Raw genomic sequence first — 16,599 nt, forward strand, 5'->3', positions numbered from 1 at the left:
GTTCATTTTCGCTTTTGTTTCCTTTGCCTTTGGAGACATAACTTGAATAAAGTTGCTGTGGCTGATATCAAAGAGGTGACTGCCTATGTTCTCCTCTAGGATTCTGATGGATTCCTGTCTCACGTTGAGGTCTTTTATCCATTTAGAGTTTATCTTTGTGTATGGTGTAAGAGAATGGTCAAGTTTCATTCCTCCACATACAGCTGTCCAATTTTCCCAGCACCATTTATTGAAGACACTGTCTTTTTTCCACTGTGTACTTTTTCCTACTTTGTTGAAGATTATTTGACCATGAGTTGAAGGTCTATATCTGGGCTCTCTACTCTGTTCCACTGGTCTATGTGTCTGTTTTTATGCCAGTACCATGCTGCCTTGGTGATCACAGCTTTGTAGTAAAGCTTGAAATCAGGTAACGTGATGCCCCCAGTTTTGTTTTTCTTTTTCAACATTCCCTTAGCAATTCGGGGTCTCTTCTGATTCCATACAAATTTTAGGATTATTTGCTCCAGCTCTTTGAAAAATACCGGTGGAATTTTTATTAGAATGGCATTAAAGGTATAGATTGCTCTAGGCAGTATAGACATTTTAACAATGTTTATTCTTCTGATCCAAGAGCATGGAATGGTCTTCCATATTTTTGTGTCTTCTTCAATTTCTTTCATGAGTGTTCTGTAATTCCTCAAGTACAGACCCTTTACCTCTTTGGTTGGGATTATTCCCAGGTATCTTATAGTTCTTGGTGCTATAGTAAATGGAATCAATTGTCTAATTTCCCTTTCTGTATTTTCATTGTTAGTGTATAAGAAAGCAACTGATTTCTGTACATTGACTTTGTATCCTGCCACGTTACTGAATTGCTATATAGTTCTAGTAGTTTGGGGGTGGAGTCTTTTGGGTTTTCCATATAAAGTATCACATCATCTGTGAAGAGAGAGAGTTTGACTTCTTCATTGCCAACAGCAGTCAGACAACAAAGAGAAATAAAAGGTATCAAAATTGACAATGTTACTTTATATGGAAAATCCAAAAGACTTCAACCCAAACCTCTAGAACTCATACAGCAATTCAGTAATGTGGCAGGATAAAAGTCAATGTACAGAAATCAGTTGCTTTCCTGTATATCATTTTTTAATGATAAGAGAGAGAGAGAATGAGCAGAAGAGGCAGAGGGAGAGAGAGAATCTCAAGTAGACTCTGTACTGAGTGCGGAGCCTGGGTTGGGCCTTGATCTCATGACCATGAGCCAAAAACAAGAGTGGATGTTCAATTGACTGCACCACCCACACACCCCACCAGCCTTGTATTTTTAGAAGATCACAGTTGGGCTGTTGAAATTTTTCTTAAATTTATATTTGGGTAGGCAAAAGTTTCTTTCCTAGTTTTCAAGTGTCAGTTAGAAGAAAAAAGACAAAAATTTTGGCTGCAGATCCCTAAATCAGCCTGGCTTATAGACTATTTCATTTCCTTCATCTTTCAGAGGTGAGGATATATTGTGGGATATATCAGAAGATCCAGGAGATGCACAGTTGTAACTTCTTGCTGGCAAACTCAGGCCAGGGGAGAGGTACTAGACCCTGTTGGGATTGGCTCAAGTGGTTAAGGACATCTGGACTTCACTGCACTGGGCTTCTTCAGTTCCTCCTGTTTGAAAATTTAAAATACATCTGAGATTTTTAAAAATATTTAAACACTTAAAAATTTTAAAAATATATATCTAAAACTATTATTAATAACATACACACATGTATGTAATTAATACCAAGATTTTATAGAGACTGAAGACAGATTATACTTGTGCTTCAATTAAGAAATTTGCCTAAAGGCCCTCCTTTGATCATCTCTTCCCTTCCTTTAGTTTCCCTTTCCCTAGCAATGGCTTTATCCCACAAGTCTTTCCCTGTTTCTCTCCGAACTCTTCATGCTGGCTCTTTTAGCCATTGTCATGCTGTTCTAATCCTTCAGCTAGTTCCTCTTAACCTAGCAATATTTAGGGGAAAAAAAGCAAACAAACAAAAAACCCTATTATTTTAATCACTACTATTTTACCTCAGACTTCCTCTTATGTCCTCTTGCTAATGTGGGAGTAAATTTTGTTGTCAGCTTGATATTTGTTTCTGAGAAACCAATTATTTCCTTTCTAGATGCTTAGGTAATTTTGTTTTCCTTACAGTAAAATTTCAAAATTTTACCAAGAGAAGAATATCTTAGTATTTTAAAAATCATTTCCATAGGTAGTGTTCAATGTTGTTTATCAAATATTTTCTCTCAAGAGCATTTGATAGAAGGCTCTTTCCTGATCTCTTGAATTTCAATGTAGCCACGTGACTTACTTTGGTAGATGAGATGTGAGCCAGTAGATTATGCACCATTTCCTGGTAGAATTTCTAAGAATCAGTGTACAATTTACAGTGTTTCCTTTTTCTGCCTTGTCAATCATAAAACTACAAAGATGGAGCCTCCAGAAGCCTACACCCAATATAGATTTATCACATGAGCAAGAAATGACCTTTTGATATTTTAAGCCACTGAAATTTGAGGATCTATTTTTTACTTCAACTTGTCTTTCCTCAGTGATGACAATGTTAGGATTCTGATGCTTTAAGCTCTTTGATTAAAGAATAAAAAAGCAAAACAAAATATGTAAGCCAAAAGCAAAACAAGAAAATTAAAAAAAGAACTTGTGTTCTATTTCTAGCTCAGCAAACTTCTTTTATCATATTTCTATTATATTTTAGTTCCTATTAGTTATTTCTTCATAGCAAAGTCTATAATTCTCAAATGAAACACCACTCAGTTATCTTGAATTATATATATATAATCATATAATATATATATATTTATCTTGAATTATATATATAATATATAATTATATATATAAATATAGTATATTTATCTTGAATTATATATTATATAATTATAATATATATAATCTTAAAATATATATATATCTTGAATTATATATATACTTATCTTGAATTATATATATAATATATAATATATATATAATTCTGAATTATATATATAATTCAAGATAAAAATATATATATAATTCAAGATAAAAATATATATATATTTTTTAAGATTTTCTTTATTTGACAGAGAGAGAGATCACAAGCAGGCAGAGAGGCAGGCAGAGAAAGAGGAGGAAGCAGGCTCCCTGCTGAGCAGAGAGCCCAATGCGGGGCTTGATCCCAGGACCCTGAGATCATGACCTGAGCTGAAGGCAGAGGCTTAACTCACTGAGCTACCCAGGTACCCCATTGAATTTTATATATTTTATTGTATTTCTTCATTAATGATTTCTTCCTGAATTACAGTGGTATTTCTCAACCTTGTCCTCTAGATCACTGGCTTATTTATTTGCTTGTTACTTAAAAGCTATTAATTTAAAAGCTTCTTCCTAATGCACATAACTGAGTGGAGTTTTTTTTCTCCAGAAGACAGATAGATACATGGGATATAATATCTATGATCATAAATAAGTAAACCACTAATTCTCATAGATATTGTCAAAATCTTAAAGTTAAGTCAATTGATAATCTGTCTGAGAATTTGTAAGTACCAATTTCCTGCATTCTTAATAACTCTAGACATTAACATTGTTTAAGTTTGGTCCAACTAGTGGCAGATAGTCCATGATTATTGAGATTGTTGAGAGCAAATACATGCTCTCTATGATGTCAGTCTATACTCACATGGTGTCCCTCAGTATCCCAGCATGCCATGCTCACTCTTTTTTTTTTTATCACTTCTTTTGTATATGAATATTTTCTTTGACAGGAATCTCAGGATTTAGTTGACTCAGTGAACTTCCATCAAGCCAACTCAACTTCTTGCTTTGTTGAATCTTGTGAGTCATTGAGTTTCAGCAGTCTGTTAATAACTATGGAGGACATGATGGGAAAGAAATAATAGTTGTCTCTTGCTCGGAAATTGTTCCCAGAAAGCCAGGAGATCAACTGCCTATTGGGTTTTTGTTTTTCTTTAATTTGTTTTATTTGTGTGTGTGTGTGTGTGTGTGTGTGTTTCTTGTTTGCTTGTGTTTTTTTGTTTTGTTTTGTTTTGTTTTGTTTTTATTAGTGTATCACCTTCATTTGAGATTTCAGGACAAATTGTCAGAAGAATAAAATTATGTCTCTCCTGTCCTAGTTCATTCAGAAGGTAGATCAACTAGAGTGTAAAGAAAGTGTTTCTTCACAGTTGTGAAAAATTTCTCTGGACCTCACTATATGAATTCTTCTCATTTTTAGCTTACAATTCAATTTCCTTTTCATGTAAGTCTTGAGTATTTTTATGGAAATTTGAAGGTTGAATGTAAGATAAGCTGAGTAGTCTATTTATTAGCTCAAAATGCTGCCTTATCTGTTTTTCTCAATATTTCCCAGGACTCTCATAATGACAGGCAATTGGAAAGTGAGTCTTTCCAAATATTGTGCCAAAGATTTCAAAACAAGAAGGAGGGAAAGTTACAACTAGAACCAAGATTGTTTTAAATTATGAGTTCTCTTCCTTGCATCATGGTGTTTTCTTTAACATGGTAAAAGAATAACTCTTAAAATGTATCTAGGTTTTCAAGTAATCTTTCAGTAATGTATCCATTTCATAAAAAGAAATCTATCAGTAGAAGGGATAATGCAAGTCTTTCTGGGATTTAGGTCATCTCATGTCCTTGAAATTGCTTCTTTGTTCAACACATGGGAGGTTCCTAATCCTGTAGGCAGAGCCTGAAAACAGAAAGAAGCCAAGCAGGAACCAGTGCTCTGTACTGGCCCATTAGGCTAACAAATTAGGTGAAGGTAAAGTACCATTCTTCTACTCTTCTATTTTTGCACAGTAACTCATTGCATAGACAGGTAAAGGTGTGTAGACAGTGTTGATTTTGTAATCTGGGCATGAAGAAGAGAAGACCGTTTCTTACTGTTCAAGCAACTACACATCACACGGGGAACCTGGGAGATGGCGGTGGTGCCTCTGTCTGCTGTGACTCCTTTGCTCAGTGTTTTAGGAATAGAACACACTCATCAAATGCTTACTGTACTGAATTGGGAGCTTTAAAGTGCACACACATAACAATTTTTTTCATATAAGTTACTTTTTCATTACCTGTGATTACTTTCCAAAGAGAATACATTCCTGTGGAAGAAGCTAAGAGGATTTTATTCTCCTCTCTGTCACAGACTCAATTGACTTTATACAAGTGACAAAATCTGAGTTGTTGTTTTTAATCTGTCAAATAGGAAGAATCTCTCTACCTTGACAAACCAGAGCTATATGTGAAAAAAAAAATTGGATACAAAATTTCTTTGATAGTGATCATGGCATGATACCTATTTGAATAACTGTATATCAGTATTAAAATTGCACAATTTCCATGGTCTGATCATGTGTATTTTAAAATGTGTGCTCCAAATTGTCAAAATGATAAAATTAACAGAAGTCGGTTCATTGAATACCAAGAATATTCATTAGTGTCTGTTAAAGATGACAGTAGATATCGGGGCTCCTGGGTAGCTCAGTGGGTCAAAGCCTCTGCCTTCGGCTCAAGTCATGATCTCAGGGTCCTGGGATTGAGCCCCACATCAGACTCTCTGCTCAGCAGGGAGCCTGCTTCCCCCGCCTCTCTCTCTTTGCCTGCCTCTCTGCCTACTTGTGATCTCTGTCAAATAAATAAATAAAATCTTAAAAAAAAAAAAAGAAGAAATGCATCTACTTAAAAAAAAAGATGACAGTAGATATCAAGTTAAGTCAGATAGTTATGAGTTAGTTCAATATTGGAGGGGTTCATTGTGTAAATGATTCCTCTAATTATGGAAGATTGGCACTGAAACCTATTAGGCCCCCACATCCACGTGGGAAAGAAAAAAAAATCCTTCTTTTGGCTTTTAACTTATATAGAACTGAAATCAAAATGAATAAAGCACTTTTCTTGTGTTCTAAGTGGAAAAACCAGGGACCAATGTGAGCAAGGAGGTCAATTAGAAAAGCCAAAAATATGTATTTTTTTTAAAGCTTAAAGTCTTTTTATTGTGAGTTATAAATATGTGGGTCACTAAAAACTACTGACAGGGTTTTTGATGCCAGGCAACTGTGGTATCAAAGTTAGAAGTGAGTTCTCTGGAAATTTAAAAAAAGGATAAAAATAATTTTCTCCCATCTTAGGATAATAGAAGTAATATTGAAGGTTGGAGATTAGTGAAGAAGGAACAAATTATGTGCAGGTGCTTTTATTTCAAATCTTGACTATATTTACTTAATTTAAAAACATCTGAAATGCTACGAATAAAAAATTAACTTTTTTCTTCAGATGGAGCTATTTTTATACAAAACTATAAATAGGAGGCATGTAAAAATTCTCGTAGACTATATTACCCACACTGGATATGTAAAAGCTTTTATAAAACAGTCACAGTCTTAAAGTTTGTCACTAGAAATTGTTATCCAATAATAAACATGGAACTTACAAAAAACAAATTTTAGAAAGAAAACCCAATGGATGTTATAAAGGTCAGTATGCAGCAAACCATGGCTTCTGCCCTTTTATCTTTTATTCTATTTTTTTTAAAGATTTTATTTATTTATTTGACAGACAGAGATCACAAGCAGGCAGAGAGGCAGACAGAGAGAGAGAGTAGGAAGCTGGCTCCCCGCTGAGCAGAGAGCCCAATGAGGGGCTCTATCCCAGGACCCCAGGATCATGACCTGAGCAGAAAGCAGAGGCTATAGCCCACTGAGCCACCCAGGTGCCCCTGCTCTTTTATCTTTTAAATGCACGTTTGCCCATAAAGCTTGTACGTAGGAGCTCCTTACCCATTTGCCTCAGCTCTCCCTTGTCACCCTAATTACTGACTTTCATCTATCTGGACTTGAGTTATAATGCATCCCTAGAAAGACAGATACAGACTGATCTGGAGTACTGCGACTTTTGCAGAGTCCCCAGTTGGTTTTTAATCCTTCCAGGGGAATTAATTCTATGAGGAAGTCTTACTGACTTCCGTATTCATCTCTGAATACAGAAACCACAAACTCTGGCCGTCTGTAGCAGGTGTACCTGTCCCAAGTGACATGAGACTGTTTGATGTAAATGAAGCACTTGGCACACAAAAACTCATGCATCACTTTTAAGAGAGCATCTCATCTTATCCCAAGAGGAGTGGTAACCATGTCAACAGCAAAAGCCACAAGTTTTTTTTCCTTACCCCTTCTCTTCATCCTCAGTCCTGAAGTTGAAACACAGTCATACTGCATTTTCAACAGGGCCAGTATTGTTCCCACAGGGGCAAAATTTGGTTCTTTGTTGGGGAAGGATCTTGAATGTTACTCCAAAAACCCGCATGACATAAACATCAGTGTATTAAAATTATATGGGCAGAGAATAATTAGGGGAAAATATATCTAAATGAATAAAAGGTTGAGAGGTGCTGCTGGAGTGTAACGGGAGAAATGGCTAAATATTTATTTATCTTGTTCAAGTTTGAAAATTAAATAAAATGCAATTTTAAAATATAAGTCACTAATGCAGTCTGAAGGTCATGGAGGTAGACAACAAGTGGGAAAAAATAAAAGCTGGAGAGGAAGTCATTACCATTTGTTAAAAATGATTAAAAGCTGATTATTGGTGGGAACTTGAATATTGCTTAAAATTGGATGCTTTCCAGTTTGGAGTTTACAAGGGGCTATGGAACTCTTTCTTAAAGTATGATGGCAGTGTGGAGGTATACACAGTGTGGTCAGTAAATAAGCTGGTATTTGACTCAGGGGCTGAAGCAGGAGAGAAGAATCCAGAGCCATAGATATCCCTGATCTGTGTTGTCTGGAGAAGACACTTGCAAGAGGCATTTAGGTGCCTTAGTCATGAGATCTAAGTTGCACTCAGTTATTCATAGAGAGGGAAAGTCATGACATTCCACCAGAATGTCCCATAGTCTCTTTCAAGCTTGTCATTGATTTGGAGCCACTGAATGAAGACACAAATACTGAAATCTACATGGCCTCAGTTTCCCACTCTGCAGGGTCATTGGGGAGTCTTTGTAAGTGAAGCTTGCTGATGAACAGGATCAGAAGATAAAGTTACTGAAGTAATGTTTGGACTGGATAGCAAACTAAAAGTTTAGAAGCTCATACAACACAGGGTAATAATCGCTTTGAAAATCCATTGTAGGGGCGCCTGGGTGGCTCAGTGGATTACGCCGCTGCCTTCAGCTAGGGTCGTGATCTCAGGGTCCTGGGATCGAGCCCCGTATTGGTCTCTCTGCTCAGCAGGGAGCCTGCTTCCTCTTCTCTCTCTGCCTGTCTCTCTGCCTGCTTGTGATCTCTCTCTATCAAATAAATAAATAAAATCTTAAAAAAAAAAAGAAAGAAAATCCATTGTAACAAAGCTGTCATTTCAATAAATTATGGGCAATTTAAGAATTTCATCTCCTACCACACTGGAAATTGATGTCCTGCTGTAATCCAAGAGCTATTGAGAATAACAGAAAGTTGAGAGAATCCAAGACTTCTGATCCCACCTCATATTTTCCTTTTCCTTTGAAAAGGGCTATGAATCAAAATTGGAAAATGAGAGGACTCTGATGTCGAACTGCCTACTTGACTCTCTTTTTGGATGTCTAAAGGGCACCTCAAGAAGCACACTCAAAACCGAGCACCTCACTTTCTGCCTCTTCAACTCACTCTTTTTTGCCATCTTCTGTGTATCTGTCAAGGACACTGCTGTTCCAGCTGCTCGGGCCCAAATCCTTGCTTTTCATCTTGGCTTTTCTTGTACAGTCTATAGTGAGTTACTCATAAAAGCTGTAGACTTTACCTTCAACACCTCTCCTGACCTGACTACTTGTTGTTATCCTCATCACCCACCACTCCTTCGGTCCAGGCCGCCGTCAGCTCACTCTTGTATCGTTGCATTAATCTCCTATCCGGTCTCCTTGCTGGCAGTTCTCCCTAAAGTTTCATTCAACAGAACACCCAGACCATTTGTTAAATCATATCAGATCATGTCACACCTCTGCTCAAAACTTACAGATGGCTTCTGTCTCCTAGTAAAAGTCAAAGCTCTTAGGATGCCTAGAAACCTCAGCCCCTAGACACAAACATGCCTCATCTCCCCAGAGTCTCCTTTCCAGTTCCACCATCTACCTTGCTGTCTCTCAGACTTTCCTGGGGAAGAGGGAGCCCGGTGTCCGAGCCTTTGCCTTTCCTGTTCTCTCTTCCTGGGATGATCTGTCCTCATGGATACGTCTCCATCTTCCTTCATGCCTTTATTCAAAAGTACACCCTCCTTAAAATTTTATACCACCTTAAAATTTTATACCGATGCCACTCATGGGATTTTATACCCTCTTCCATATTTTAGTCACTTTCTAAGAGGTCTATAGTTCACCTATTAATCTTATTTACTGCTATTTTCCCACTATTGGACTATAAGCCCCATGAAAGCAGGAAATCTTCTCTATTTTATTCACTAATGTATCCCCATCACCTAGAACTCTGCCTGTCACATAAGAAATATTTTCTAAATAATTAAATAAGTGGATACATTCCCAAGGGTTTTCTTCAGTAGCGCTGAAGTCAAAGTTTGGTCAGCTGATACAACAGAGAAGAGCCTGCAATACTTCGAGACAATTTTGAACGTGGTCTTACAGTCTCTGATCTGCCTTATCTGTGCTCCAGACTCTAGTGTGCATTAATTTGGGGCTTCTGCCAGGCAAGGAAAGCTATCTTAATCACACTGAGCTCCGGGTTCCTGGTGGGCCTCCTCACCCTGCTCAGCTGGGGACAGTGAAATCAAAATCACTTCAGTCTCTCTGATCAATTTCCACCCAGCGTATCAGGAACAGACCCCCCTCTGGCCCCGGAAGAGGGCTGCATTAACTGCTGTGCCCAAGTTTCCCACGATAAAAAACTTCATTAACAGATACTCTTATTTCCAAATGCTCCTTTTCCCCCCAGGGAGAAATGATGCCTTTGGGTTTTAAAACTGGCCAATGTAGTCCAAATCTTCCACGACTCCCTTTTCTCCTTCATCCACTGAATGTATAACATGGAAATTATCAAGCTAGCATGGGCTGTACAGAGCTCCCTGTGTCTGAGCTGGGAGCGCAGGAGGACTGGATTGGAGTTTTAGAGAAACAGGAAGGAAAGGTGAGAGGAGCGTCGATACTATGCCGAGGTCTCACTCCTTCCTCCCTCAGAAGTGTGAGTGGACCTGGCAGATGGGCTGGGCTTCAAAGGGGGAAGGAAGCTGTGCTGAGCTGACAGATTCAGAGACAGAATCCCATCAGACTGAATGTTCATCCAGAATTATCTGAGAATACATAGTCAAGGAGCAAGAATTTGAATTGTGATCGCAAAGCACAGCGGTGATCAGAGCCGGGAAAACAGTGTCAAGTTTCAAGTCTTTGGAGTCAAGAGGTAAATGGAAGAGCAAGAAGAGTTGGGGGGAGTGATGTGATGGAGCCCTGAAACGTTAGAGCAGGAACTCCTAACTGGGAATATGAATGATACAGGATGCTCAGGACCTGCTTTTATGAACGCCAGTACTAAGGCAGCTTATCTGCTCTTTTACTAATGCAAGAAATCAGCAATCCTTTCTGGAATTAGGTGGGAAGAATGCCACTATTCCTGAAAAACCCTTATACCAACCACTGGAATCCACTCGTGCAGTAATTGATTTCCAGTGCAGGCTAAGACAAGGCCTTTGGGGGAAGCTGAGTGACTGCATGTGAGAAAAGACATACTTTGTTTCCTCCATTAGTCAGGCTACCCATAGTTCTCACTCTGCCTCCCGTAAACTGGGGGTCTTGACTGGTCCAAGTAGTCTGCATAGAGAACCCAAGTAACATTCAGTCAAAACATCAAAGGTACTGACAGAGTGTAAGTCACTGATTAGAGCTTCAGGATTCACTTTTCATGACCGACAATGCCCAACAATTAATTGTGTGATTCATGCTTTCAGTTTCCTAGAGAGCACCTTTGCCTGGTAGCTTGGTGGTTGCTTCAAGCTTATTCTTAGCTTGATTTGTTGGATGGACTTCATATTTAAGGTGAAATTGGTGAGAATGGCATCTGGGGACCAAAGCCGAATGTAGGGAAATGCTTATTCAAGGTGACTTGAGTAAATGTAGCTCATGGGAAAATGTAAATAGCATTTGAGTATAGAGTCAAAATCATAATAACAAGGATAATGGTCAACAGAGCAGTTGTGGGTCAGACCCCGTGTGTCAAATTTCTGGCTGAGCCTCTTAGTTACTACTTGACCTTGGTCAAGTCACTATTATTATTGTAGCTATGAAAGGAATCCAAGCATCAAGTATAAATTCAACATGGAAAATAGGTATGTGAGGAACATGTTCAGAGGCCAACAGAACTGGAAGATATTTAAGTATCAGTATTATACTGATTTTTAAGTATCAGTATTACACAATACTAAATACGAGACTTAGCTAAACTCCTGAGATTCAGGGCTGAGGTTTCTTTTATAGGTGGTACTAGTTCTATGCTACCAGACCCAATGTTGCAGCTTAATGAGTCCGGAAAGAACTGGATATAGCAGAGTAAAGTGTGTGCAACTAATAATGTGTATAAACATTTACAGAGCATTTGCGTATGTGCCAGGACCTCTGCTCAACTAATTCCATCAGTTTTATGAGATAGATAGCATTATCCTCATTTTATGAATGATTGATGTTTATAATGTTAAGGAGCATGCCCAAAGGGTAAACCTAGCTGTGAAAGAGCTGGGAAAAAACACAAGTTGTCCAAATCAAAAGTCTGTGTTCATAGCACATCACAACATGGTCCAAGAAGATAGGCGAAACTCTGTCTGGTTAAGAGTCTGTTTCTTGGTTTGCCTCCCTCTCTTTTTAATTCCTTTCGCTCATTTTTTAAAAAATTCCACATTTGAGGGGCACCTGAGTGGCTCAGTGGGTTAAAGCCTCTGCCTTCGGCTCAGGTCATGATCCCAGGGTCCTGGGATCGAGCCCCGCATCGGGCTCTCTGCTCGGCCGGGAGCCTGCTTCTTCCTTTCTCTCTGCCTGCTGCTCTGCCTACTTGTGATCTCTGTCTGTCAAATAAATAAATAAAATCTTTAAAAAGAAAATTCCACATTTGAGTAAAATCATATGGTATTTGCTTGTCTTTCACTTATTTCACTTAACATAATCTCGAACTCCTATAATACTCTCTGGCTGCTATAAACATTAGGGTATATGGATCCCTTTGAATTAGTATTTTTGTATTCTTTAGGTAAATACCTAGAAGTAAAATTCCTGGTAGTTCTATTTTTAACTTTTTGAGGAACCTCCATACTGTTTTTCACGGTGGCTGCACATATTTGCATTCCTACCAACAGTGAAAAGGGTTCCCCTTTCTCAACATCCTATTGTTTCTTGTGTTGTTAATTTTAACCATTCTGACAGGTGTGAGGTGATATATCATTATAGTTTTGAGTTGTATTTCTGTGATGATCAGTGATGGCGAGCATCATTTCATGTGTCTGTTGGCCATCTGAATGTCTTCTTTGGGAAAATGTCTATTCAAGTCTTCTGCCCAATTTTTAATTGGGTTATTCTTTTTTCAGGTGTTGAGTTTTGTAAGTTCTTTATATATCTTGGATACTAATCCTTCATTAGATATTTCATTTGCAAATAATTTTCTCCCATTCTGAAGGTTGCCTTGTAGTTTTGTTGATCATTTCCTTTGTCATGCAGAAGGTTTTTTTTTCCTTTTCACTTATTTTTTTTAATTTTTTATTTTTTATAAACATATATTTTTATCCCCAGGGATACAGGTCTGTGAATCACCAGGTTTACACACTTCACAGCACTCACCAAAGCACATACCCTCCCCAATGTCCATAATCCCACTCCCTTCTCCCAACCCCCTTCCCCCCAGCAACCCTCAGTTTGTTTTGTGAGATTAAGAGTCACTTATGGTTTGTCTCCCTCCCAATTCCATATTGTTTCATTGATTCTTCTTCTACCCACTTAAGCCCCCATGTTGCATCACCACTTCCTCATATCAAGGAGATCATATGAGCGTATCATGCTTAGCGAAATAAGTCAAGCAGAGAAAGACAACTATCATATGATGCAGAAGGTTTTTTATTTTGATGAAGACTCAATAGTTTATTTTTGCTTTTGTTTCCCTTGCCTCAGGAGACATATGAGTAAGAAGTTTCTGATAACAAAGAGGTTACATGTGTTCTTCTCTGGAATTTTTATTGTTTAAGCTCTCACACTTAGGTCTTCAATATATTTTGAATTTATTTTTGTGTTTGGTGTAAGAAAGTGGTCTAGTTTCATTCTTTTGCCTGTTGCTGTTCAGTTTTCCCAACACCATTTTTTGAAGGGACTTTTTCCCATTGCATATTCTCTCCTGGTTTGTCAAAAATTTATTGACCATATAATTGTGAATTTCTGGGTTTTCTATTCTGTCCTACTGGTCTGTGTGTCTGTTTTTGTGCCAGTACCATACTGTTTTGATCACTACAGCTTTGTAACATAACTTGAAGTCTGGGATTGTGATGCCTCTAGCTTTGCGTTTCTTTTTTAAGGTTGCTCTGGCTATTCTGAATCTTTAACAGCTCCATACAAATTTTATTTGTTCTGCCTCTGTGGAAAATGCTGTTGGTATTTTGATAGGGATTGTGTTAAATGTGTAGATTATACTAGATAGTATAGACATTTTAACAATGTTTGTTCTTCCAATCCATGAACATGGAATATCTTTCCATTTCTTTATATCATCTTCAATTTCTTTCATCAGTGTTTTATAGTTACCAGAGTACAGGTCTTCAGCCTCTTTGGTTAGGTTTATTCCTAGGTATCTTATTGGTTTTGGTATAATTGTAAATGGGATTGAACCCTTAATTTCTCTTTTTGCTGTTTAGTTATTGATGTATAGAAATGCAACAGATTTCTTTATGTTGATTTTTTATCATGCAACATTACTGAATTCATTATCAAATCAAACAGGTTTTCAGTAGAGTCTTTTGGGTTTTCTCTATATAGTGTCATGTCACCTGCAAGTAGTACAAGTTTTACTTCTTCCTTACCAATTTGGATGCTTTTGATTTCTTTTTATTTTGCTGAGACTAAGACTTCTAGTACTCTGTTAAATAGGAGTGAAAGTGACATCTCTGTTTTTGTTTTTTTTCCTCAACATAAAGGAAAAGCTCTCAATTTTTCCCCATTGAGGATGATGCTAGTTGTAGATTTTTAACATATGGCCTTTATTATGTTGAGATATTTTCCATCTAAACCCACTTCGTGGAGGGTTTTTTGTTTTTTTTTTTAAATCATGAATGGATGTTGTACTTTGTCAGTTTCTTTTTCTGCATCTATTAAATTTCTTGTGTGTTTCTTATCCTTTCTTTTGTAATGTGGTGTATCACACTGATTGATTTGCAAATATTGAACTACCCTTGCAACCCAAGAATAGATCTCACTTGATCATGGTGAATTATTATTTTTTTTTAATATACTGTTGGATTTGATTTGCTAGTATTTTGTTGAGGATTTTGGTATCTTTGTTTGTCAGGGATATTGGCCTATATTTCTCTTCTTTTAATGGAGTTTTTTCTGGTATTGGTATAATGGTAATGCTGGCCTTATAAAATGAATTTGGAAGTTTTCCTTCTTTTTCTATTTTTTGGAATACTTTGAGAAGAATTACTATTAACTCTATTTTAACTATTTGGTAGAATTCACCTGTGAAGTTATTTGGCCCTGGACGTTTGTTTGTTGGGAGTTTTATAATTACTGATTCAATTTCTGTGTGGTTATCAGTCTATTCAAATTTTCTATTTCTTCCTGTTTCAGTTTTGGTGGTTTCTATGTTTCTAGCAATTTATCCATTTCTTCCAGCTTGCCCAATTTGTTGTCATACAGTTTTTCATTATATTCTCCTATAATTATATTTCTGTGGTGTTCGTTGTTATTTCTCCTCACTCATCTGTGATTTTATTTATTTGGGTCCTTTCTCTTTTCTTTTGATAAATCTGGCTAAGGGCTTATTAATTTTATTAATCTTTTCAAAAAAGCAGCTCCTGATTTTATTTATCTATTTTATTGCATTTATGTGTTTGTTTTGTCTTACTTTTCATTTCATATATTTCAGCTCTAATGTTTATTATTTCCTTTCTTTTGCTGGCTTTAGACTTTTTCTTTTTCTAGCTCCTTTGAGGTGTAAGATTAGGTTGTTTATTTGAGATTTTTCTTGCTTCTTAAGCCTGTATTGCTATATACTTCCTTCTTTGGACCACTTTTTCACTACTGTGTTTTTATCTCATTTTTTTCCATGTATTTTTTTAATGAATAATCAATTAACTCTTTTATGTTTATTATTGACTTTTCTTATATATTTGGGTGCTCTAATTTTAGGTGTGTGTCTTGTCTCACAAATACTACTAGATAGCTATCAAATAAATCATCCTAAATAACCCAGAAATGGACCTAAAGTCTGACAGAACAAACTCCAAAACTAAAAGGAGAGAAGAGACCACATCAAAGAAGGTAGGAAGTATAGAGATATGGTTTAGGGGAGAAATGGATCACTGGTGCCGCAGAGGGAAGGAAGCTGTGATCACAGAGAAGGATGAGAGAGAGTGCACGCAGCATATGGGGAACACATAAGGAGAACATTTCCCCAAGCCATTGGCTTGGAAAATGAGAGGAGCTGAATTGTATGAGTTCTTGCAACCAGTAGGGCTTACAGCTCGCAAGTTTTAAAGGTCACTGGGCTTGGCAGAGATAGAACCCAGAGGTCATTGTGCTTCTCCTGGAGAGAAGGTAGGTAAACAACCCAACGGGAGGAGAGCATGGAAACAGAGATCTGAAAAATGCCTAGGGCACACTGAGGGTATTTTTTGCTCTTTTCAGAGCAGGTCCTGAGAGGCAGCGTTCACAGATATGCCCCTAGGGGAACAAAGGAGCTGGCTGGTGCCATTTTCCTCTCTGCCCCTCAGCTTAAACTCAGAGCCACTTGCCAGAAGCAGCACAGGGCTGACAGTGGCTGACGAACTTCCAGACACCAAGACCTAACCCCCTGCACTCTGGTGGAACTGCCCTTCTCAGTCAAGCTTGCCTTAGTCCCAGTGTAGTTGGCCCCTTCCCTTCCCCAGAAGACCAGCAAAAACCCCTGCCTACACCACTTCTCTAAAGCCTGGAGTTTGAAAGATGAGCAGGCTTGGCTGGGATAGAGCCCAGAGGGCAATGCACTGCTTCTGGAGAGAAGGCAGCCAAAACACCTGGGAGCACACAGTGGAAACAGTACCTGAAAAGAGCCTGGGGCACCCAGTGAATAAATGAGTCACTATTCTAGGACTGCTCCCCTAAGTGGTAGTGTTCATGGAGACTCCTCTCTGCTGGCTGGTGCCATCTCCCTCCTGTGCCCCTCAGCATAAACACAGTGCCACCTGAGGGAAGCCGCTGAGCATGGACACCTGGCTGCCTCACTTGCTTACAGCAGTCCCCAACCCCTTGTGCTTTGGTGGTACTGTCCTCAGTCAAGTTTGCCTCAGTTCCAGTGCAGTGGGCCCCTCCCCCAGAAGACTAGCGCAAACTAACACAAACCCCGGCCCATACCACATCTCCTGACCAGAGA

The sequence above is a fragment of the Mustela nigripes genome, chromosome 18, assembly GCF_022355385.1.
Source record: "Mustela nigripes isolate SB6536 chromosome 18, MUSNIG.SB6536, whole genome shotgun sequence".
Lineage (NCBI taxonomy): Eukaryota > Metazoa > Chordata > Mammalia > Carnivora > Mustelidae > Mustela > Mustela nigripes.